At 48.1% G+C, this 25,269-nt stretch overlaps 1 protein-coding gene across 2 annotated transcripts in view; it reads left to right on the forward strand.

Moving 5' to 3' along the window:
* Positions 1-2,119: 2,119 nt before the first annotated feature.
* Positions 2,120-25,269, forward strand: part of LOC119972367 (microtubule-associated protein 4-like) — a 516,984-nt gene continuing 493,834 nt past the window's right edge. The window contains exon 1 of one of the 2 annotated variants that reach the window (XM_038808936.1): positions 2,120-2,318. The gene's annotated coding sequence lies outside the window, so the exon portion shown is untranslated. Of the gene's footprint in view, positions 2,319-2,638; positions 2,834-25,269 lie in introns of those variants that run through there. The other variant, XM_038808935.1, reaches the window with a different exon arrangement.

The raw sequence follows: 25,269 nt of genomic DNA on the forward strand, positions 1-25,269 counted from the left end.
CCAAGGATCTACTTACCTCTGTTCCCCGCCCATTCATATATCTGTCTAGATGAATCTTAAATGATGCTATCGTGCCCGCCTCTACCACCTCCGCTGGCAAAGCGTTCCAGGTACCCACAAAGCAGGAAGACTTCCTCACCCATTCAGTGCTGGGTTTGTGTATCCATTCCCTCACTCTCTGTGTTGCTACCCAGTGGTAGTACTGTGAATTCGGTAGTGCCAGGCTGCCCATGACTTTTTTCCTCTGCAGTGTTGGTTTGGGGATTCTTGGATTCTTCCCCACCCTCCCCTCACACACACAAACGCCATGATCATTTTGTCTATGTTATGGAAGAAGGCCTGAGGGATGAATATCGGTATTGATCTGAACAGGAAGAGGAACTTCAGCAGTACATTCATTTTGATCGTCTGGACCTTCCCAGCCAAGGAGAGCGGGAGCTTGCCCCATCTCGGTAGTTTGTTTTTCACTTTCTCCACCAGGCTCGTCAGATTCCACTATTTGGATCCCTAGTTAGCGGAATTTGTTTTGGACTAGTTTGAAGGGGAGTCCCTAGAGCCCTGTCCCACCCCGGTTCAACTTCATTGGGAATGCTTCGCTCTTGCCAAAGTAGAATTTATAGCCCGAGAAGGTTCCAAATTCTTTCAGGATCTGTATGATTGCTCTCAGGCCTTCATGTGGTTTCGAGACATAAAGGAGCAGGTAATCGGCATAGAGTGAGACTCTGTGCTCTCTCCCTCCCCTTCGGATGCCCTTCCAACTTTTTGCATCTTGCAGAGCGATCGCCAGGGGTTCAATTGCCAGGGTGAACAGGAGAGGGGACAATGGGCCTCCCTGTTTCTGTGCAGCTGGAAGTATTCAGAGCTGGTGGTGTTGGTTTGAACGCTCGCCTTGGAGAGATTTTCTTATGAGAAGAGATTAAGTAGGCACTCATTGGTGTTCCAAAGAGAGTTTTCCTTATTGAGATATATAGTATTCTCAGGGGCCTTGATAGGGTAGATGCAGAGATGTTGTTTCCTCTTGTTGGAGAGACTAGGTTCAGAGGACATCATCTCAGAATAAGGGGTCACCCATTTAAGACAGATATGAGGAGGAATTTCTTCTCTCAGAGGATAGTGCATCTGTGGAATTCTTTACCGCATAGAGCTGTAGAGACTGGGTCGTTAAGTATTTTCAGAGCTGAGATAGACAAATGTTTAATCAGTAAGGGAATCAAGGGTTCTAGGGATAAGGCAGGAAAGTAGAGTTGAGGATTACATTAAATCAGTCATGATCACATTAAATGGCAGAACAGACTTAATGGGTCAAATTAACTACATCTGCTCCTACGACTTATGATCCTCATGGATGCTAGGCCTGCTGAGAATTTCTGGTATTTCCTGCTTTCACTTCAGATTTGCCTCTGCAGAATTTTGTTTTTGCAGAACTGACACGCTCTTCCAACAGTTTAAAAAAAAATAAAGCCAGAAACAGCACAGGAAAAAAGCAACTTGACAGTGCAGTGCCCATTCGGATATTTTTCCTCAAGAAATACTGCATGCTGTGGGGATAGAAAGTATGATCATGCGATCCAGAGACCAATGAACCCAACTTTACTTTTGAAGCCACGACCTCGCCCAACCTTCCCTGGCTGCCACACCATTCCCACCACACACACATGGGGAAGCATAGGCTGATCCTTTAGGGCAGTGTCACATGGAAGTTGAGAGTTTGCACTAAACTGGGTGGGCGGTGGGGGAATCAGGCGTAGCACAGATTTGTACCGGAGCTGTCAAAATGTGGGAGGCAAGAGGACATTTTGGAAAATGTGCCCTAAATGAAAGAATACGCATGATGACACCAAAAACGTCAAATGCTGGCTCATAAGGTTGAATCTCCCTTATTAAGGATGGGGGCGGGAAGTGTGCTGGAAATAGTCTGATCAACGGTCAGGCCATCAGTCAGTTTGATGGGCACCTGGACACTAGACACACCTCCCTCCCGTTACTCTCTGCTCAGCCTCACTTCGCCGCCGCCGGCGCAGGTCCCGCCCCCGGGCGCCCGGCGCAATTGGCCGGCCCACATCACAATCCGGCGTCACCAAGCCCTGACGCAGCAAGCAATTGGTCAGAGGTCCTGGCAATCAAACGCTGCGTCATCGCACTAGACTAGTTTGAGAAGAGGACCTTTTAGCGGTCGCACAGATTGAATTGCCAAGCTTGAAAACGCCAAGGGAGAGAGGGAGCGAGAGAGAAATTCAAATAAAAGTTGGGGAGGAGGAGGGGGGGAAGAAATAGAAATTAAGAAAAAGTACCGTAGCAAGATTTCCAGTCAGCAAAACGTAAGTCGAATTTCATACGTTAAACGACGTTAAAATATATATTCAAATTCCGCCACTTTAAAGGGAGGTGGTTGGGTTGGGGCGGATTAGTAGGAGGAGCGTGTGGTGGTGAAGGGGGAGGATTATCAGTTATTCGGGGCGGTGCCATTCCTGTCAACGCAACTTGTTAGCGGAAGTCTGACGTCGAAAACTCGCGCTGGTGAGGCGAGGCGGGGCGGGGGTGAGAGAGAGAACCCCACTCTGAGCGCCGATTGGTTGACCCGCCTGTCGGTCAAGCGCCGAGGAGGCGGGAGAAGGTGGCGTACGCACGTCGCGACGGTTTATCAGGTTTGGTTGTAGTTGCCCCTCCCCCTTTCAGCAGGCTGACTAACTTTGCAGGATTGACTTGTCTCTTCATCCCCAGCCCTGTGTGTTTGAGAACTCTCTGTGGTACAATAGATAGCGATAAAGATCCTCATATCCTGAGGAGCAACTGCAACATTAAAAAAAAATACAGGAACTTATACCCAATACAGGTAAAAGAGAAAAAGTTAAGATGGTTTGCTCTTAATTATTACTTTGGGCATTACACGGGTGCGTTTTTGTTGTGATTGAGTGAACTTGTCAAAATGTTTTTTTAAGCTTTGTATTTAAATTAACTCGTGAACTGATGCCTGGTGCAATGCGGTTTTGTGTTTTTTCTAAACTCTAATTTTGTGTTTGGATGACTTTTGTATGCTAGTGTGTATATTTCCATTGCGTTCTATTTGTTTTATTCTTTGTTGTGATTTTGGAGTTGCCGGATTCTAGTTACAATGGGTGTGGCAACACGAAGCATGGGGCTTGGTCATTCAGCACAGATTGTCTAATCAAGTGTACCAATGCAATGGATTAAGTTAAATGTTTTGGGGAAATTAGATGGTTAAAAGATCTGTTGAGTTTCTGTTTGAAAAGGGATGGATGAATGTGAGTGAGAATAGTTTAAGGCACCACCCACCCAACTGCTGTTGGGAGGTGATGAATAAGTAAGGGTTAAAATGACCAGCCATTGTTTCATCTTGTTTGTGTAGGTTGTATGTATTGCAGATTAGTTATCTTCTCCTCATCAAGGTTTAATTTTATAGTGAATCAATTTCTATGGCTGTTTTAAAATTGATCTCCTATCCGTGTTCAGTTTGTAGGGCGAGTGATTTTATTCCCCCTGGCTTTGCCCAGGATCCCGATGGGAACTGACATGGGAGGTGACTGGATGAGCATTAGTTTATCTCTTGTGAATTCACAGTTTGTTTTACCTCTTGAAGGAATTGCCTCACCTTGACTTGGAAGTTGACAATTGGGAAAACCATGAATGTGAATTTTTGCCTTTGTTTGTGTGATGCCTAAAGGGATTTATCTGAACAGCTTGCCTGCTTCTTGGTGATCAGTTTTTAAAAAAATTTGTTCACGGGACATGGGTATTGCAGGCTGGGCCAGCATTTATTGCCTGTCCTTAATTGCCCTTGAGGAGGCAGTTAAGAGTCAACCACGTTGCTATGGGTCTGGAGTCATATGTAGGCCAGTCCAGGTAAGGAAGGCTGATTTCCTTCCCTAAAGGAGATTAGTGAACTAGATGGGTTTTTAAAATCGACAGTGGTCATCTTTAGACTTTTCAGATTTTTATTGAATTCAAATTTCACCATCTGCAATGGTGGCATTTGAACCTGTGTCCCCAGAACATTACTTTGGGTCTCTGGTTTATTAATCCAGTGACAATACCACTTTGCCACCACCTCCCCACAGAAGCTCCAAAGTGACATTTTGCAGATCTGTAATGCAGGCATTCAGCCAATAGTGCGAGGTAAGGAATGAGAAAATAAAGGCTAAATTTATAAAAATGTGTGGAGGTTAAGGGGGGTTTAAGATTGCAAGCAGCCTATACGTGGTGTGTGACGGACTAGTAACCAGTATTTTAGAACAAGATGCTTATGGAGCTGGAGGGCATGAGGAGGGGGGTGAGGAATGCTGCTGGTAGTAACTCTTAAAAGTATGCCTCATCCATGACTAAGCTAATTTACAATGGCGTTCTTCAGCAGTATTGCTCTGGAGACTCTTTGCTTGACCCTTGCTAATGCCATGCAATATCCTAGGGTGGCTACACTGTATAAAGGTTTTGATGCAACTGGATTATATCTAATTCATGGTATCCATCAATTTAAGAGTACCCCAGGCAAATTAAATATTTAAAATGTGTATAAAGTCCGTATCAAGCTGTGTAATGTGTATAATTCTGTAAAAATATTGTTTTGAATGTATTGATGTGCAGTCATGCACAGGATCACTTATAATGCCACTTGCTGAAACAATCCATCTCCAATTTGGAGCTGGATTCCTCTTCACTATCTCAATAAACTGGAATGCTGATTATTGCTTCTCCGCTACAGTTCATTTTGCAAGAACTTACAGCACAGAAACTGGCCATTTGGCCCAGCCGATCTATGCATCACATGAGGCACCGCTCACTTCACTTTATCCACTTTATCCAATCCTATCATCCATAACCTTTTTATTTCTTTCACCGTAGTATACTCGCTTTCCCTTAAATGCATCTATGCTATTTGCCACAACTAGACTACAACTAGGTGGTTCCAGGTTTTAAGCACTCTGGATTTAAAAAACATTTTCTCTGCATTGGCGATCTAGACATAATTGAGCACCACCCCAACTTTCTACCTCTGTAGGTTGGAGTATGGTTCCACAGGCATCAGTGTTTCCTTTAGACTCTGCCCAAGTAGCTATTGCTCATGTGAGCCTAAATGATGGGAGTCTCCTCGGCCTTCACTTCTCTTTACCTGTAGCTTTTCAGCAGAAGTTACCAGTAACCATCGAAAACAGGAACCATTTTAATCATCTCTCTTTGGAGCCAAAATGTATTACTAATTGTATTTATTAATGACTTTGATAACACAGAAAACCAAATATTCAAGTTTCCAGTTGAGGTAGATGATATTGTTATGACACCCTGGGCTGGTGCATGGTCAATTCCAGCCCGACTTGACTCGGAGTTACAACACAACAGCCTTTTACTATCTAATAATTGCAGTCACCAGGTTTGTAAATTTAAACACGACTACATTTTATTTATGCCAAGAACTATAATGAAATATACAACAAATACAACTGGTTCACTATATTATCTAATTTTTAATCTCCACTTTAACTTGCACCACCCTCTATATACATGCACACAAGACAGACAAACAGTGTTGAAGGGCTTCCGGTGGCAGCCATGGAGTCAGCGGTCGCACATTTGATGGTTAGTGCTCAAAGTGGTATTTTTTAATCTTTCCCCTGCCAAATGGTGAAGTGTTTGATGCAAAGAGGTGCAGGAATGCCTGTTGTTTTACTTCTCTGATGTGGCTGGTGGATGGATCCCCAAAATAGGAATGGGGCAAGAATAAAAGAGCTGTTGGAACAGGAGAGTCTTCGGGGTGTGCATCAGGATAAGTGTGTAAGGCAGCTGCCTTGCCTGCCCAGTGGTCAATAAAGCAACCAGTAGTGTTCTCAAATGCAAAGTTCTGTCAGGTAGAAGGAGGAGGGCCTGGAAGACCTGTCCAAGTTGGGGATTGAGAAAGTGGAGCAGAGGATGGAGTCCCAGGGCTGGGCGACGCAGAAAGTGGAGGAGACGGTGGGGGAGCATGATAAGCAGTTGGCCTCATTGGTGGCTGAGGTAGGGGTGATATAGGAGACTCAAAAGAGGCTGAAGGAAAAGGGAGACGATCTGGAGAATTGGGGGAGTATGAGGAGCAGATGGCCTCGTTGGTGGCTGAGGTAGGGGTGATGTGGGAGACCCAAAAGAGGCTGAAGGGAAAGGTAGAGGATCTGGAGAATCGCTGCAGAAGACACAACCTGAGGATCGGGATGACGCCCGAAGGCATCAAAGGTATGGAGGCTGACATGTATGTGGCCAAAATGCTAGAGAAACTGATGGGAGAATGGGCCTTTGTTAGGTCCCTGGAGGTCAACCGAGCGCACAGGGTGCTGATGAGGCCACCAAGGGCGATGGTAGTGCAGTTGCACCGCCTTTTTGATAAGGAGAAGATTGTCCAATGGGTGAGGCAGACTAGGAAGTGCATCTCGAAGGGAACGAACTGCGGGTGTACCAGGACCTGGAAGCAGAACTGCCAAAGAGGAGGGCCAGGTTTAACCGGGTCAAGGCTGCCCTCTTTAAAAGGCGGTGAAGTTCGGAGTGCTATACCTGGCCCACCTCTGGGTGACTTTCCAGAAGCTCGAGTACTATTTTAGCCGACCAGAAGAGGCGATGGAGTTCATGAGGGACAGTGGACAGGGAGGAGAGTGAGGGCATTGAACTTTGGAGGAGTTTGTGCGAGTGTTTGTTGAGGCAAGGGAGAGGGGGGAGTTATCCTCCCTACTTTGTCATAGGCTTCCATCTCCCTTATATTGAAAAAGGACAAGGATCCGGAGCAGCGTGGGTTAAGACCATAAGACCATAAGACATAGGAGTGGAAGTAAGGCCATTCGGCCCATCGAGTCCACTCCGCCATTCAATCATGGCTGATGGGCATTTCAACTCCACCTACCAGCATTCTCCCCGTAGCCCTTAATTCCTTGCGACATCAAGAATTTATCTATCTCTGCCTTGAAGCCATTTAGCGTCCCGGCCTCCACTGCACTCCGCGGCAATGAATTCCACAGGCCCACCACTCTCTGGCTGAAGAAATGTCTCCACATTTCTGTTCTGAATTTACCCCCTCTAATTCTAAGGCTGTGCCCACGGGTCCTCGTCTCCTCGCCTAATGGAAACAGTTTCTTTGCGTCCACCCTTTCTAAGCCATGTATTATCTTGTAAGTTTCTATTAGATCTCCCCTTAACCTTTTAAACTCCAATGAATACAATCCCAGGATCCTCAGCCGTTCATCATATGTTAGACCCGCCATTCCAGGGATCATCCGTGTGAATCTCCGCTGGACACGCTCCAGTGCCAGTATGTCCTTCCTGAGATGTGGGGCCCAAAACTGGACACAGTACTCCAAATGGGGCCTAACCAGAGCCTTATAAAGGCTCAGTAGCACATCGCTGCTTTTATATTCCAACCCTCTTGAGATAAATGACAACATTGCATTCGCTTTCTTAATCACAGATTCAACCTGCATGTTTACCTTTAGGGAATCCTCGACTAGCACTCCCAGATCCCTTTGTACTTTGGCATTATGAATTTTCTCACCGTTTAGAAAGTAGTCTATGCTTGGATTCTTTTTTCCAAAGTGCAAGACCTCACATTTTCTCACGTTGAATTGCATCAGCCATTTCCTGCACCACTCTCCCAAACTGTCTAGATCCTTCTGCAGCCTCCCCACTTCCTCAGCACTACCTGCCTGACCACCTAACTTCGTATCATCGGCAAACTTTGCTAGAATGCCCCCAGTCCCTTCATCCAGATCATTAATATATATGGTGAACAGCTGCGGCCCCTGTGGGACACCGCTGGTCACCGGCTGCCATTCCGAAAAAGAACCTTTTTATCCCAACTCTCTGCCTTCTGTCAGACAGCCAATCCTCAACCCATGCCAGTAGCTCACCTCGAACACCATGGGCCCTCACCTTACTCAGCAGCCTCCTGTGTGGCACCTTATCAAAGGCCTTTTGGAAATCCAGATAGACCACATCCACTGGGTTTCCCTGGTCTAACCTACTTGTCATCTCCTCAAAGAATTCTAACAGGTTCGTCAGGCACGACCTCCCCTTACTAAATCCATGTTGACTTGTTCTAATCCGACCCTGCTCTTCCAAGAATTTAGAAATCTCATCCTTAACGATCGATTCTAGAATTTTACCAACAACCGAGGTTAGGCTAATTGGCCTATAATTTTCCATCTTTTGTCTTGATCCTTTCTTGAACAAGGGGGTTACAACAGCGATCTTCCAATCGTCCGGGACTTTCCCTGACTCCAGTGATTTTTGAAAGATCTCAACCAACGCTTCTGCTATTTCTTCAGCCACCTCTCTCAGAACTCTAGGGTGTAGCCCATCGGAGCCAGGAGATTTGTCAATTTTAAGACCTTTTAGCTTTTTTAGCACCATCTCTTTTGTAATGGCAACCATACTCAACTCAGCGGTTGTACCGCTCAATATTGTTACTGAATGTAGATGGCAAGCTGTTGGCAAAGGTGTTGGCCTCGAATCGAGGACTGAGTCCCGGGGGTGATAGGCGAAGACCAAACAGGTTTTGTGAAGGGGAGGCAGTTGTCGGCAATGTGAGGAGGCTGTTTAATTATTATGTCTTCGGAGGGGCTGGAGGTAGTGGTGGAGATGGACGAGGTGGAGAATACTGTGGCAAACTTTATTTTTTTTAAATTTAGAGTACCCATTTATTTTTTTCTAATTAAGGGTCAATTTAGCGTGGCCAATCCACCTACCCTGCATGTTTTTGGGTTGTGGGGGTGAAACCCATGCAAACATGGGGAGAATGTGCAAACTCTGCATGGACAGTGACCCAGAGCTGGGATCGAACCTGGGACCTCGGCGCCGTGAGGCAGCATGGCTAACTCACTGTGCCATCGTGCTGCCTGACTGTGGCAAACTTGGAGAGGTTCATGCTGGTGAGTGGGAAGGTGGAAGGGCTGCCAGTGGTCTTGATAAACGTTCATGGCCCAAATTGGGATGATGAAGATTTCATGAGGCAGGTGCCGGGAAAGATTCCTGACTTAACACTGATTGATCATTTAGGGGGGAGGGGAAAGAAACCAAGGTGTTGCTGGCATAGGTGGTTGACTTGGGCGTTGCGGCGCACAGAGTGGATTTGCAAGTGGACCGGGGGGGTGCCAGAGTACCAGCGGAAGCAGTGGAGGCTGGGTGTGGGGCTGTTGGCTGATGAGGTGTGAGGTCTGCCATTTGGGAGTACGCGCAGCTAAATGTCACGGCTGCCATGCTGTGGGAGGCGCTTAAGGTGTTGGATAGGGAGGGCATTTATCACCATTTGGGTGCATTAGGAGAAAGCGGAGCAGGCCAAGATGGCAAGGCTGGTAGATGAGATCCTGAGATTGGATTGGATTTGTTTATTGTCATGTGTACCGAGGTACAGTGAAAAGTATTTTTCTGCGAGCAGCTGAAAACAGATCATTAGTTCAGGAAAATTAAATAAAAAAAAAAGAAAACACTTGATGGGGATATTCACCACCATCCGGTGAAGCATGCAAGGGTGCAGTGTTAATCAGGTCAGTCCGTAAGTGGGTTGTTTAGGAGTCTGGTAACAGCGGGGAAGAAGATAGGTATTTGGAGGCCCCAAAGACAGGTCTGTTGAAGAGGCAGAGGCTCCAGATGGATTTTGGATGAGTGTCCATGGGAAAGATGGTGGGGCAGTTAGAGGGCCAGAGGAGGGTGAGAAGGCAGGCAGAATGCTGGCCCACTAGCTGAGGATGCAAGAAGCGGTGAGGGAGATTGGTGGAGTAAAGGACAATTAGGGTAGGGTGGTGTTGGACCGGGAGGTGGTGTTTTAGGCGTTATATAGGTGGTTATACAAGGCAGAGCCTCTGGCTGGGTGTGCGGGTTGCCGGTTTTTGGATGGGCTGGAGTTTCCAAAGGTAGAGGAGGAGCTGGTTCAGGGATTAGAGGCCCCAATTGAGTTGAGGGAGGTGATGGAGTATGCAGGCAGGGAAGGACTCGGACCGGATGGGTTCCCAGTTGAGTTTTATAAAAACATTTGGGAGGGGGACCTGGTGCTACTGCTGGTGAGGACATATAAGGAGGCAAGGGAGATGGTGGAATTTCCCCCCCCTACATTGTCTTGGGCTTCCATCTCCCTGATGTTGAAAAAGGACAAGGATCCGGAGCAGTGTACGTTGTATCACCCAATATGGTTACTGAATGTCGATGGCAAGCTGTTGGCGAAGGTGTTGGCCTCGCTAATTGAAGACCGAGTCCTGGGGGTGATAGGCGAAGACCAAACGGGTTTTATGAAGGGGATGCAGTTGTCGGTGAATGTGAGGAGACTGCTTAATGTAATTATTATGTCTTCGGAGGGGCTGGAGGAGGTGGTGGCGATGGGCGCGGCACAAGTCTTTGATCAGGTGGAGTGGGAGCATCTGTTGGAGGTGCTGGGACAGTTTGGGCAGGGGTTTGTGGACGGGATTTGTGGACTGGGTCCGGTTGCTATATAAGGCACCAGGCGCAAGTGTGCAGACAAACTGAGTGAGTTTGGGATATTTTGGGCTGCATCAGGGAACAAGGCAGGGGTGTCCACTCCTCTTTGCTTTGGCATAGAGTCGCTGGCAATGATGCTTAGGGCGTCAGGGGACTGGAGAACTATTGCGCGCGGTGGGGGGTCACTGAGCATAGGGACGGGCTGTATGTGGACAACCTGCTGCAATACATTTCGGACCCATTGGGTAGTATGGGGTAACCACCCCAGGGGCTGGTTTCGCACATGGCTAAATAGTTGGCTTTTTAAGCAGAGCAAGGCAGGCCAGCAGCGCAGGTTAAAATTCCCGTACCAGCCTCCCTGAACCGGCGCCGGAATGTGGCGACGAGGGGCTTTTCACAGTAACTTCATTTGAAGCCTACTTGTGACAATAAGCAATTTTCATTTTTCATAGTATTGGGGAGATATTGGAGGAATTTGGCAGATTGTCCAGGTACAAGTTGAATATGGGAAAGAGTGAGGTGTTCCTGATTGAGACTAGAGGGCAGGAGAGGAGATTTGGGGAGTTGCCATTCAAGGTAGTGGGGACAAGTTTTAGATACTTGGGCATTCAGGTGACATGGGACTGGGTGCAGTTGCACAAACTGAACTTGACTTCAGTTTGTGCAACTGTACCAAGGGCAGCACGGTAGCATTGTGGATAGCACAATCGCTTCACAGCTCCAGAGTCCCAGGTTCCATTCTGGCTTGGGTCACTGCCTGTATGGAGTCGGCACATCCTCCCCGTGTGTGCGTGGGTTTCCTCCGGGTGCTCCGGTTTCCTCCCACAGTCACAATGATGTGCAGGTTTGGTGGATTGGCCATGATAAATTGCCCTTAGTGTCCAAAATTTCCCTTAGTGTTGCGTGGGATTACTGGGTTTTGGGGATAGGGTGGAGGTGCTGACCTTGGGTAGGGTGCTCTTTCCAAGAGCCGGTGCCGACTCGATGGACCGAATGACCTCCTTCTGCACTGTAAATTCTATGATTCTATGACTTAGGTTGGTGGAGAAGATGAAGGGGAACCTTTGAGGTGGGATGTGCTGTCGCTGGCGGGATGGGTGCAGACAGTAAAAATGACGTGGCTGCCAAGGTTTCTGTTCGTGTTTCCGAACCTCACAATCTTTTGTCCTGAAGTCGTTTTTCAAAAAGGTTATTCCGCTGATCTCTTGAGTTTTTGTGAGTGGGTCAGGAGGTCTTTCCTGGAGCGAGTGGGTGGGGGGGGGGGGGTTGCCATTGCTGAACATGATGAAACTATGGGGTGACAAACATCACCATGATTAGGAAATGGGATGTTGGGGAAGGGTCGGCGTGGGGTCGGATGGAGGCGGCATCATGTAGGGCAATGAGTTTTATGGCTTTGTTCTCAGCATCTCTGCCGTTCTCGTGGGCCAGGCACTCCCGTGAGCTCAGTTATGTAGAAGCAGCATTTGGACCTGGAGGATACCTCTGTGTGGGCACCGATCTGTGACAAGCGTGGGTTTGCATCGGGCGGAGGGGGGTTGGATTGGATGCGAGGTTTTGGGGAGGCAGCAGGGGTGATTGAGCGATTTGGCGATCTGTTCATGGGTGCAAATCTGCGAAGTTCGAGGACCTGGAGGAAAAGTACGAGTTGCCTGGGGGAATTGTTTCGGGTACCTGCAGGTCTGGGAAAAGCTCTTAGTTGCCATACTCTGGTGCCTGTTCAGGTACAGTGAGGGAGAATGTCCAATTCACCTCACAGCATGCCTTTCGGGACTAGTTAACAGTGCAAATTGATACAAATGGGTACAATAAGATTGTGATTCTGGAGACGTGGCTGCAGGGTGACCAAAGCTTTAAATGGAACATCCAAGGGTACTCTATTTAGGAAGGACCGGGAAAAAGGAGGTGGGATGGCGTTGTTAGTTAAGGTAGAAATCCATGCCGGAGTGTGAGAGGATAATGACTTGGTAAAATCTAGATGATGAATACGTTTGGGTGGAACTAAGAAGCAATAAAGGAAGGAAAACATTTGTGGGAGTTGTCCAAACAGTAGTGGTAAGGTAGGGGATGCAATTAAATTGTGGGAGCACTGTTGCTTCACGGCGCCAGAGTCCCAGGTTCGATTCCCAGCTTGGGTCACTGTCTGTGCGGAGTCTGCATGTTCTTCCCCATGTCTACGTGGGTTTCCTCCGGGTGCTCCGGTTTCCTCCACAAGTCCCGAAAGACATGCTGTTAGGTGAATTGGACATTCTGAATTATCCCTGTGTACCCAAGCAGGTGCCAGAATGTGGTGACCAGGGGATTTTCACAGTAACTTAATTGCAGTGTTAATATAAACCTACATAAAATCAGAGATGCATGTAACAAGGGTGCTACAGTAATCATGGGTGGCTTAAATCTGCATATAGATTGGGCAAACCAAATTAGCAATTCTGTGGCGGATGAATTCCTGGAACATGTATGAGATGGTTTTTTTTTTGAAGATCTGTATGTCGATGAACCAACTAGGCGTTGGTGTGAATTCTCCGATTTTTGAGGCTATGTCCGGAGGGTCCGGGGTGTTTTATGTGGGAAAAATCAGCGGTGTCCCAGTACCGATCCTCTGATTGGTGAGGGGCTAGCAGCCATGCGACGTCCCAGTACCAATCCTCTGATTGGTGAAGGGCTAGCAGCCATGCCATGTAATATACTCAGCTCCACAAAATAAATGGCCGGAGAATTGGCGGTTCTGTGGCCGTCCAAGGGCAACGCGATGACCTGCAGCGGTTGCACCGTACAACATGGTGCTGGTCGTGCGTGGACTCCACCTGCCAGATAGTGCGCCACTGGACATTGCCTGGCCACCCCCCAGCAGCATGGCTCCTGCCCGACTGTGGCAGCGCTGGACACTGACCACAGTCCCCCGGCCAGCAGCACGGCTCCTGCCCAACTGGCGGCGCTGGACACTGACCACAGCCGCCACCCAGTGTTCCCGACTGCTGAAACCACACATCAACCGCGTGGGCGGGAACACGGCCCATCGGGAGTGGAACATCAGGGAAGGGCTTCAGGTGACGTCCTGAGGCCATCGCAACGGCATGCATGCCGCTAATACACAGTTTTGGAGGGGTGGAGCATGCACAACCTGCGTATAGCAGGCGCCCCCAATTCGGTCGGAAAAATGGGTTCTCCGCCCGATCGCCGATTACTTATTCACTCTGGGTGGTGAACCTGTGGAACTTTTAGAAGGCCGGGGAAGCCTTGTCGCTGAATATATTCAGGAAGGAAATAGATTTCTAGACTCTGAAGGCGCTGAGGGTATGGGGAGAACATGGGAGTTTACCATTGAGATAGGGGATCAGCCACAATCATATTGAATGGCAGAGCAGGCTCAAAGGGCAGAATGGCATACTCCTATTTTTCTGTGTTTGTCTGGTATTAAATGTATTTTCTGGCAGTGATTTCAGAGAATACTGGATATCTAAAGTGCTAGAGATTATATGGGCTGTAACAAATCACTTGGGGAGGAGACTTTGTTTGAATCACGTTCAGGATTTCTGTTCACGCACTGTGACTGTAGGATACCCGCAAATGCGTGGGCGTGGGTTTTTTCCATTCTTAAAGCCTTCTATGCACGTGCCTGCCAGGAAATAGCTGGAAGTACACGGTTCTGGATTTTCTTTACGATCTTTGGGCCTTCTGTGCATGAGCTGGCTGAAGAAATGTCTTTTATTGTCTCCCGTTTGTTCCCTATCTCCTTCACCTTCTTTTCCCTCCTATCCAGAGGTTGGCTTGATGAACTTTTGCTGTAACTGATTAACGTGGACCATGGATCAGCAAGGATAATTCATTGCTACTTATTTGTTTACTCCTTTTCTGAGATATGGAAACATGATAATAAAATTAAGGCAATTCTGTATTAGCCCAGCATCCAACGGCATTTTGTATGATCATTCTCTCTACTACCTTACATGGTAAATTATTCCAAACATTTATAATTCTTTAACAGAACAATGTTTTTCTTTCTGTGCTTTAATGACTGCTTTTCTATTAATTTAGGCCTGTGTCCACTGGTCCTGATGGCCTGACCGGCTAAATAATATTGAGTTCATTATCCACAATTTAATGTTTGGTGTTATTTTCTTCCCATGCCCTAGACTGTAGCACTTACATTTATCTAAGCTGTCCTTCTAGTTCATCCTCTTGCACTTAGTCCTCTAAGTCTTCAGTGTACCTATATCCCTTTTGAGGTGCAGTTATCAAAAGTGTGCACAGTTAAGCTGGGTCTGGTGTCAGATGTAACACTGCTTTGGCTGATGTGAAGAACAGACTTTGCACACTAATCCACCACTATTCCGGCAATATATCCAGCATTTGTTTTTCTCTATGCAACCTTGGCATTGAAAATGATGACTATAATGTACATATCAGATTCCTGATTTGTTATTTAACATTTTTTTTGCTCTGTTTCTCCGCATCAATATTTAGGTAATACTTTACATTGGCAGATCTTGTCCTCTTATACATAATGTAAAGATTAGAACTCTGGCTTTCAGTACAACTGTTCTCTGGTGATCTTACTACTGTATAAACCCTCAAACACTTTGATTCATCTCATTGGTGCATATGTTTTCAGAGCCATTGGACCTGTGGCAATGTGCTATTATAAACATGTTACAATCGTGTATCCTCCCTCCAGTACCATATTCAAGGCTATCCAGTTTCCTCTGGAATTGCAGTAAATGTTTTGATCTATCATGCTATTACTTTATTAACTGTGATTTCCTAAGAGTCTGTCCTCCCACTCTGTTCATTTTTTATATCCACATTAGGCTCCACTTACCAACCAACACTCCACTCTTATTATTATCCCCCAGTTGCCTACTTACGTGGTGTAAATAATTTTGCCAGGTGTACAGAGCTGCCGCTGTCAAGCTGGTGCACAATACCCTACCAGTTATTCTATTTCATATTTTATTGTATTTTATGTTGGGGTGTGCCCTTCTCTTCTAGATATGTGTATATATATATATATATATATATATGTTTCTTATTCTGTGTACATAACGGTAATTATACCTTGTTCAAAAACCCAATAAAAAAACATTTATAAAAAATTATTATCCCCCCTCTCTATTTATCATTGACTGCAGTCAGTGCTTCACTTGTCCTTTTGGCTCCTGTGCTGAAAGATTGCCTTTTGTTAGAATCTTATCTCTACTGAATTTTTCTTTTACAAAACAAAACAGCGTGGCATTATCTGTACAATTGGGCGCTGACCTGTGAGAGGAAAAAATTGAACCCGTTGGTTTTGAAGGCAATCTTGTTGTGGAGCAAGCTAAGGAAGGAAGGCTTTGCCTTGCCTACAATTGTGTGGCTATCAACCTGTAGCCAGCGAAGAATCCTCGTTTAATTAAGGCAACCTCTCTGCATTTAGATCAGTTGGTGAGAACCTCCAAATGAAGTTACTGTGAAAAGCCCCTAGTTGCCACATTCCGGCGCCTGTTCGCGGAGACTGGTACGGGAATTGAACCGTGCTGCTGGCCTGCCTTGGTCTGCTTTAAAAGCCAGCTCTTTAGCCCTGTGCTAAACCAGCCTCGAATAGAAACATCTCCGAATCGTATTCGGAGCTGGTTTAGCAAAGGGCTAAAGAGCTGGATTTTAAAGCAGGCCAGCAGCACTGTTCAATTCTCGTACCAGCCTCCCCGAACAGGTGCCGGAATGTGGCGACTAGGGGTTTTTCACAGTAACTTCATTTGAAGCCTACTTGTGACAATAAGCGATTTTTCATTTCATTTCATTCTGTGGGGTTTCTCCCCTTCAGCTGCTCCATGGCGGCGAGACCTATTATCGTGATTGTTGATTTTCTCCCTTAGGCTCTTCTGGGTCTTGATCAAGCTCGCCACTTGGGTCTCCAATTCTGCAATCCAGCCCCCTTGGTCTGAGGCAGCTTTCTCCATGTCTCATTTTCAATTCCTGGGCCTCCAGCCGTTGCTCCGTTTTGGCCTTTGGCTCCCTCATGGGGGCCATCGCTGTTTCCATCGCTATCTCAACGGCTGCCAGGAGGTCTCTTTTCTGCTCCTCTGTGCCTCTGCAGCTCAGTGATGATAAAGCCCATGAGCTTGTCAGTCAGCGTAGAACTCCATGGAATTGGCCCTCCCCATTTCTGTGCCACCTCTTGTGGCTGCCTGCTCAGAGGTTGAGGTTTCCCTCCCCTTGTCCTTGTTGGCTTTTTTTTTGTGAGAGGCTGAGTCTTTCCCATTCTTCTCTTTTCGGGTTCCTCTTTGATTATGGTCTGAGAGTTGTGAATAATTTTGGTGCCCGTTCGATGGGGTTAAAAGGTTGTTTTCAGTGTTCATACGGGCGCCACCTTTCATGCGACCGCTCAGCTCCTGCTGCCACCGGGAGTCCATCTTCAATTTTGATTTATAGTAAGCAATTGTTCGGCGTTTCTGAGCCTGGTTTAAGTCTCTTTTATTCTGGGTGCCGGTGGTTGAGGTTTAAGTGAGTGGGCAAGGCTCTGGCAAATGGAGTACAATATTGATTCAATAGTGAGGTCATCCATTTTGGTAGGAATAACAGCAAAATGGACTATTATTTAAATGGCAAAACATTGCAGCATGCTGCTGTGCAGAGGAACCAGAGTGTCCTTGTGCATGAATTTCAAAAAGTTGGTTTGCAGGTGCAGCAAGTAATTAAGAAGGCAAATGGAATTTTGTCCTTCATTGCTAGAGGGATGGAGTTTCGTCCTTCATTGCTAGAGAGATGGAGTTTCGTCCTTCATTGCTAGAGGGATGGAGTTTTGTCCTTCATTGCTAGAGGGATGGAGTTTAAAAACAGGGTTAGGGTGCTGGTGAGGCCACAACTGGAGTATTGTGTACAGTTTTGGTCTCCTTACTTGAGAAAGGATGTACTGGCACTGGATGGTGTGCAGAGGAGATTCACTAGGTTGATTCCGGAGTTGCAAGGATTAACTTGAGGAGAGACAAAGTAGACTGGGACTATACGGATTGGAATTTAGAAGAATGAGGTGGTATCTTGTAGAAACATATAAAATTATGAAGGTAATAGATGGGATAGAAGCAGGGAGGCTGTTTTCACTGGCAGGTAAAACTAGAGCTAGGAGGTATAGCCTCAAAATAAGGGGGAGCAGATTTACGACTGAGTTGAGGAGGAACTTCGTCACCCAAAGGGTCGTGAATCTGTGGAATTTCCTGACCAGTGAAACAGTTGTGGCTTGAGGCTACCTCGTTAAATGTTTTTAAGGCAAAGGTAGATAGATTTTTGAACAGTAAAGGAATAAAAGGTTATGGTGAGTGGGCGGGTAAGTGGAGCTGAGTCCACAAGATCTTATTGAATGACGGAGCAGGTCCGAGGGGCCAGATGCCCTACGGCTCCTAGTTCTTATGTTCTTGTCTATCAATATGGTGAGAAAATCTAGCTTTTAAATTTATAAACGGACTGTGGCGCAGTGGGGCTAGATAATGTGCTTACCCCTCCCATCCCGGTCGTAACACATTATTGCAGTTATGTTCAAATTAACCTGTGTGTACATGTCTTCATTACTCAAATTAATGATGTAGGACCTAACTGCTAAACCTGTTGTCTTTGCCATGCATTTGGAATTCCAGCGATCGAATGATGGACCATTTTATAAGTATGATCGTTTTTATACAATATCCTGTACACCATGGTCCCCATTTCCAAGTTTTTCTGTGATGTACTCTGAAAGGTGCCTTGAGAAGAGAGCATTCCATAATAGTGTGGACCTCCTGGTTGTCCAGCAGGAAATTTAATTCTTCACAAGCTTACAGATAGTGCAGTGCAGTAACAGCTATAATCCTCAAACGTGCATTCTGACTGCCTATATGTTTGTTCAAGGAGTAGAAACCCGCTGACTGCAGCATTGTTAAACCATGCATTATTTCCAGCTAAAATCACTCAATCACTAAACCACAATGGAAATGTGGAGCATGTTCAAGGGACAGCTACTGCGTGTCCTTGATAAGTATGTACCTGTTAGGCAGGGAGGAAGTGGTCGAGTGAGGGAACCATGGGTTACTAAAGCAGTTGAATCACTTGTCAAGAGGAAGAAGGAGGCTTATGTGAAGATGAGACGTGATGGTTCAGTGGGGTCGCTTGAGAGTTACAAGTTAGCTAGGAAGGCTCCAAAGAGAGAGCTAAGAAGAGCCAAGCGAGGACATGAGAATTCTTTGGCAGGTGGGATCAAGGATAACCCTAAAGCTTTCTATAGGTATGTCAGGAGTAAAAGAATGACTAAGGTAAGAGTAGGGCCAGTCAAGGACAGTAGTGGGAAGTTGTGCGTAGAGTCCGAGGAGATAGGAGAGGTGCTAAATGAGTATTTTTCGTCAGTATTCACACAGGAAAAAGACAAAATTGTCGAGGAGAATACTGAGATACAGGCTACTAGACTAGAAGGGCTTGAGGTTCATAACGAAGAGGTGTTAGTGATTCTGGAAAGTGTGAAAATAGATAAGTCCCCTGGGGCGGATGGGATTTATCCTAGGATTCTCTGGGAAGCTAGGGAGGAGATTACTGAGCCTTTGGCTTTGATCTTTAAGTCATCTTTGTTTACAGGAATAGTGCCAGAGGATTGGAGGATAGCAAATGTTGTCCCCTTGTACAAGCAGGGGAGTAGAGATAACCCCGGTAACTATAGACCAGTGAGCCTTACTCTGTTGTGGGAAAAGTCTTGGAAAGGTTTATAAGAGATAGGATGTACAATCATCTGGAAAGGCATAATTTGATTAGAGATAGTCAACATGGTTTTGTGAAGGGTAGGTCGTGCCTCACAAACCTCATTGAGTTCTTCGAGAAGGTGACCAAACAGGTGGATGAGGGTAAAGCAGTTGATGTGGTGTATATGGGTTTCAGTAAAGCATTTGATAAGGTTCCTCACGGTAGGCTATTGCAGAAAATACAGAGGCATGGGATTCAGGGTGATTTAGCAGTTTGGATCAGAAATTGGCTAGCTGATAGAAGTGGTGGTTAATGGGAAATGCTCTGACTGGTGTCCAGTTACTAGTGGTGTGCCACAAGGATCTGTTTTGGGGCCGTTGCTGTTTGTCATTTTTATAAATGACCTGGAGGAGGGCGTAGAAGGATGGGTGAGTAAATTTGCAGATGACACTAAAGTCGGTGGAGTTGTGGACAGTGCAGAAGGATGTTACAAGTTACAGAGGGACATAGATAAGCTGCAGAGCTGGGCTGACAGGTGGCAAATGAAGTTTAATGCAGAAAAGTGTGAGGTGATTCATTTTGGAAGGAATAACAGAAAGGCAGAGTACTGGGCTAATGGTAAGATTCTTGGTAGTGTGGACGAGCAGAGAGATCTTGGTGTCCATGTCCATAGATCCCTGAAAGTTGCCACCCAGGTTGAGAGGGTTGTTAAGAAGGCGTACGGTGTGTTAGCTTTTATTGGTAGAGGAATTGAGTTTCGGAGCCATGAGGTCATGTTGCAGTTGTACAAAACTCTGGTGCGGCCGCATTTGGAGTATTGTGTGCAGTTCTGGTCGCCACATTACAGGAAGGATGTGGAAGCATTGGAAAGGGTACAGAGGAGATTTACAAGAATGTTGCCTGGTGTGGAGGGAAGATCATATGAGGAAAGGCTGAAGGACTTGAGGCTGTTTTCATTAGAGAGAAGAAGGTTCAGAGGGGACTTAATTGAGGCATACAAGATGATCAGAGGATTAGATAGGGTGGACATCGAGAGCCTTTTTCCTCGGATGGTGATGTCCAGCACGAGGGGACATAGCTTTAAATTGAGGGGAGATAGATATAGGACAGATGTCAGAGGTAGGTTCTTTACTCAGAGAGTAGTAAGGGCGTGGAATGCCCTGCCTGCAACAGTAGTGGACTCGCCAACACTAAACGCATTCAAATGGTCATTGGATAGGCATATGGCCGATAAGGGAATAGTGTAGAGGGACTTTAGAAGGGTTTCACAGGACGGTGCAACATCGTGGGCTGAAGGGCCTGTACTGCGCTGTTATGTTCTATGTTCTATTGTGCTTGCCAAAATAAAATGATAAAACAGATGAATGCTTGACTGAAGTGAACTCTGGCTTCCTTCCACACAAGTGATTTTAATACTGCTTTAAATCTTCTTTTAAATTATGTTTTTCCTCCGCTGCCTCCATCAAGCTTTCCTCATTTTTGGGTTTTACACCACTCCCTTCTGGTTTCCTTTGTCTTAAAGGCTTTATACATACTCCAAGGTACAGCCACTGATTGCCGCAATTATTTCAAATAACATCTCCCAAGCTGTAGTAATTTCTTACAAACCTTAATACTATTGCAGATATCTTTCTGCCTCTCCGGATCCAATTTCCTTTCAACCATGTCTTTACTGAACAGTAATCAGTTCTGGTTCCCAGTTTCCACTGTTCTCCAGACTTTTTGGGAACTTCTCTTCATTTCTCTTTATTTCCGGCATCTGTTTTCTTAACTATTACTCCATAGTATGGCTTTTCTTCTAGCAAGGTTGAGAGAGATGTTCCTGTTTTAGCCTTCTAAAACCAACTGCTTCTGCAGAACTGAGAGTTCCCTTCTCTGCCACTACTTATCTCACACTATGGAGTGTAAAGGACAGGAGGGAGAAAGAGTTTCTGAAGTATGTTCAGGAGAATTTTCTTTGATACATCTCTGACCCAATGAAGAAGAGGAAGCATTGCTGAATTTGGTTCTGGGTCATGATGTGGTCAAGTGGATCAATGTCAATTGGGGAACATTTAAGGAGCAGTGATCTTCGTATCATAAGGATTAGATGAGGGATGTAAAAATGTGCTGTAGCTACAGGCACAGTATTTTTCAAAATAGTAATGTGGTCAACAGTATGAGGGCTGGGACAAATTAGGGACCAAGGAGGAGATTGGCGCATGAGTTGAAGGGCGTAGTGCAGATACGAAATAAGAACTTTGCACCTGCCTTTCCCAAGGCGGAAGATGGTGCCAGAATCAATAAAGGAGGTAGTTTGAAGTATTGGATAAGCTAAAACTTGAGAAAAGGAAGTTACATAGCTATGCCTAAAGTTGATGAGTAGAAATTCTATTTTTTCTAAATAATTTTTATTGAAATTTTTACAAAATACAAAATATAAACATCTTAGCTCTATTAACATACGACCGCGGTAACACCCCATGAACAATACCCCCCCAGCTTCAAGAGCAACTTCAAACAAAAAGAAAGAACAACAACAAAGAAAAAGAACAAAGAAAAAAAAAACCAAACAAGAGAGAGATAGCACCCTCCACAAACCCATGTGCACAGTCCCCCCCCGGGTTGCTGCTGCTGTCGGCCTAGATCCCTACCGTTCCGCCAGGAAGTCCAGAAACGGCTGCCACCGCCTGAAGAACCCTTGTACTGATCCCCTCAGGGCAAATTTCACCCTCTCCAATTTAATGAACCCCGCCATATCCGAGATCCAGGCCTCCACGCTTGGGGGCCTTGCATCCTTCCATTGGAGCAAGATCCTCCGCCGGGCTACTAGGGACGCAAAGGCCAGGACCCCGGCCTCTATCGCCTCCTGCACTCCCGGCCCCACTGCAACCCCAAAAATTGCGAGTCCCCAGCCTGGCTCAACCCTGGGCCCCTAGGTACCTAAAACTCTTCCCTGCCTGCTTCAATGGGACCCTACCAATCCCCTCCTCTTGATCTCCCGGATGCACCACAAACACCTCACTCTTGCCCAGGTTCAGCTTATACCCCGAGAAACCCCCGAATTCCCCAAGAATCCTCATCACCTCTGGCATCCCCCCCACTGGGTCCGCCACATACAGCAACAGGTCGTCCGCGTACAGCGACACGCGATGCTCCTCCCCACCCCGCACCAGGCCCCTCCAGTTCCCTGACTCCCTCAGTGCCATGGCCAGGGGCTCAATCGCCAACGCGAAGAGCAAGGGGGACAGGGGGCACCCCTGTCTCATCCCCCGATGCAGCCGAAAGTACTCCGACCTCCTCCTATTCGTGGCTACACTTGCCATCGGGGCCTCGTAGAGCAGCCTCACCCACTGGATAAACCCCTCCCCAAACCCAAACCTCTCCAACACCTCCCACAAGTACTCCCACTCAACCCTATCGAAGGCCTTCTCCGCGTCCAACGCCACCACTATCTCCGCCTCCCCTTCCACCGCCGGCATCATAATGACATTGAGGAGTCTTCGCACGTTTGTGTTCAGCTGCCTTCCCTTCACAAACCCCGTCTGGTCCTCAGGTATGACCCCTGGCACACAATCCTCTATTCTAGTGGCTAGGATCTTTGCCAGCAGCTTAGCATCGGCGTTGAGCAGCGAAATCGGCCTATATGATCCACACTGCAGAGGGTCCTTTTCCCGCTTCAGGATCAAGGAAATCAGCGCCCGTGACATAGTTGGGGGCAGAGCCCCCCCCCCCCCCCCCCCCCCCCCCCCCCCTCCCTTGCCTCGTTAAAGGTCTGGACCAACAGGGGGCCCAACAGGTCCAAATACTTTTTATAGAATTCAGCCGGAAACCCGTCCGGCCCCGGCGCCTTCCCCGGCTGCATGCTCCCTATCCCTTTGACCACCTCCTCCAACTCGATCGGCGCCCCTAGTCCCTCCACCTGCTCCTCTTCCACCCTCGGGAATCGCAACTTGTCCAGGAAGCGCCCCATTCCACCCTCCTCCACTGGGGGTTCAGACCGGTACAGTTCTCCATGGAAGTCCCTGAAGACCCCATTGACCTCTACCCCCCTCTGCACCACCTTCCCAGCTCTATCCGTCACTCCCCCAATCTCCCTGGCGCGTCTCGCTTCCGGAGCTGGTGCGCCAGCATCCTGCTCGCCTTCTCCCCGTGTTCATACACCGCCCCCTGTGCTTTCCTCCACTGGGCTTCCGCCTTTCTGGTCGTCAGTAGGTCAAATCTGGCCTGAAGGCTACGTCTCTCCCCCAGCATTCCCTCCTCTGGGGCCTCCGCATATCTCCTATCCACCTACACCATCTCCCCTATCAGTCTTTCCCTTTCCCTCCGCTCCCCCCTCTCCCTATGGGTTCGGATGGAGATCAATTCCCCCCTCATCACCGCCTTCAATGCCTCCCAGACCGTCCCCACCCGAACCTCCCCGTTATCATTGGCCTCGAGGTATCTCTCAATACACCCCCGGACCCTCCCGGCCACCTCCTCATCTGCCATCAGCCCCACCTCCATGCGCCAGAGCGGACGTTGGTCCCTCTCTTCCCCCAGCCCGAGGTCCATCCAGTGCGGGGCATGATCCGAAATGGCAATGGCGGAGTATTCCACTTCCTCCACCCTCGACACCAGCCCCCTACTCAGAACAAAAAAATCAATCCTTGAGTAGGCCTTATGTACATGGGAGAAAAATGAGTATTCCCTGGCCCTTGGCCTCGCAAACCTCCAAGGGTCCACCCCCCCCATCTGATCCATAAATCCCCTCAACACCTTAGCCGCCGCCGACCTCCTGCCCGTCCGGGACTTGGATCGATCCAATGGGGGATCCAGTACTGTGTTAAAGTCTCCCCCCATGATCAGGCCCCCCGCCTCCAGGTCCGGAATGCGGCCCAACATACGCCGCATGAACCCCGCATCGTCCCAATTTGGGGCATAAACATTCACCAACACTACCCGCTCCCCCTGCAGCTTGCCACTCACCATCACGTACCTCCCGCCACTGTCAGCCACCACCTTCAACGCCTCAAACGACACCTTCTTCCCCACCAGGATCGCCACCCCCTTACTCCTCTCATCCAGCCCTGAGTGGAATACTTGGCCCACCCACCCCTTTCTCAGCCGGACCTGGTCCACCACTCTCAGGTGTGTCTCCTGGAGCATGGCCACATCCGCCTTCAGTCCCTTCAGGTGCGCAACTACTCGGGCCCTTTTGACCGGCCCATTCAGCCCCCTCACATTCCAGGTTATCAGCCGTATCCGAGGGCTCCCTGCCCCCTTCCCCTGCCGATTAGCCATACCCCATCCCTTGCCCACCCCCGGCCAGTGTCCCACGCTCTGCCAGTTCCCTACGGCGGCAAACCCCCCGCCCCCCAGCACCCCCTGCGTCCTCCAGCTCCTTCCTGACCGTTTCAGCAGCAACCCAGTATACCCCCCCCCCCCCCAAAAAGGCTAGGACCCCTCCTAACCGCGCCCCCCCCTCTACAGCACTCCCGTGAGCCAGCTATCTTCTGCTGACCCCGGCGGCTCCCGCCCTACTTTCGGCTCCTCCCAACGTGGGACTGCCCCATCTCCATTGTGCCCATCAACCAGTCCACCCTCCCCCGCTCCTGCGCGGGAAAAGAAAAACCCGCCCCTCCCTCTCCCAGCGCGGGAACCCCGCAGAAAGCCCGCGCTTTCGCCCTGCCGGGCCCCGCCGCCTCCAGGGCCACTCCCATTGTCAGTCCCCCCCCCACCAGCTCCCTGAACACCCCGTTTACCCCTCAGTCCGAACCTGTCCACCCAACTCCTGCTTGAAAACCCATAAAAAAAACCACCCGTACGACCTCACCCCACCCACCCTAAGGCCACCCCACATCTTACCCTAAACCCCGCAAATACACATACAGTATAAATAAATACAGTATTCTACAGCATCCCCCATCCGGGGGACCCTCAGTCTGAGTCCAGTTTCTCGGCTTGCACGAAGGCCCACACCTCCTCCGGGGACTCAAAGTAGTGGTGTCGATCCTTATAGGTGACCCACAGACGCGCCGGCTGCAGCATTCCAAACTTCACCTTCCGTCTGTGGAGCACCGCCTTCGTCCGGTTAAACCCGGCCCTCTGCCTCGCCACTTCCGCACTCCAGTCCTGGAAGATCCGCACCTCCGTGTTCTCCCATTTGCTGCTCCGCTCCTTCTTGGCCCACCGGAG

This window comes from Scyliorhinus canicula, chromosome 10, assembly GCF_902713615.1.
Source record: "Scyliorhinus canicula chromosome 10, sScyCan1.1, whole genome shotgun sequence".
Classification (NCBI taxonomy): Eukaryota; Metazoa; Chordata; class Chondrichthyes; order Carcharhiniformes; family Scyliorhinidae; genus Scyliorhinus; species Scyliorhinus canicula.